The sequence below is a fragment of the Penaeus monodon genome, chromosome 28 (genome assembly GCF_015228065.2).
Source record: "Penaeus monodon isolate SGIC_2016 chromosome 28, NSTDA_Pmon_1, whole genome shotgun sequence".
In the NCBI taxonomy this organism is placed as follows: Eukaryota; Metazoa; Arthropoda; class Malacostraca; order Decapoda; family Penaeidae; genus Penaeus; species Penaeus monodon.
This window is the reverse complement of record NC_051413.1, coordinates 1,130,574-1,131,035: the sequence shown is the minus strand read 5'-3', so window position 1 is coordinate 1,131,035 and position 462 is coordinate 1,130,574.

Below are 462 nucleotides of genomic sequence, written 5' to 3'. Positions count from 1 at the left end.
CAATAAGAAATATTCTCAAGATTTCTCATCTCTAACATTTAACAAATCAGGAAAAAAAGTTATTTATTATAAATAGCTAACATACATGACAAAGCTTAGACTGGTTCCTTATTTAATAATAAATCACCAAGACTTTAAATAAATTCTTGATGTAAGGTTTCACTAATGGCATATTGCATCCACATCAGTATCTGTGGATTCAATTGCTCAAAGCAATTTGATGTGCGCACACAGTGAGGAACATGGAAAGCTCATTTTGATAACACGATTAATTGTGTCATACTATTTACCCCCAAGGGTTTGTCATGGGCAATGCTAAAATTTGACTTTGTGTTCTTTAATGATTCTGGTCACTGCACTGTGGGATCAGTTTGCTCAAGCATAATTACAAGGTTAATCAGTCCTTTTAGGCTTTGAAATTAATGATGATAACCATTATTAACCTGATGAACCCAGAATGAC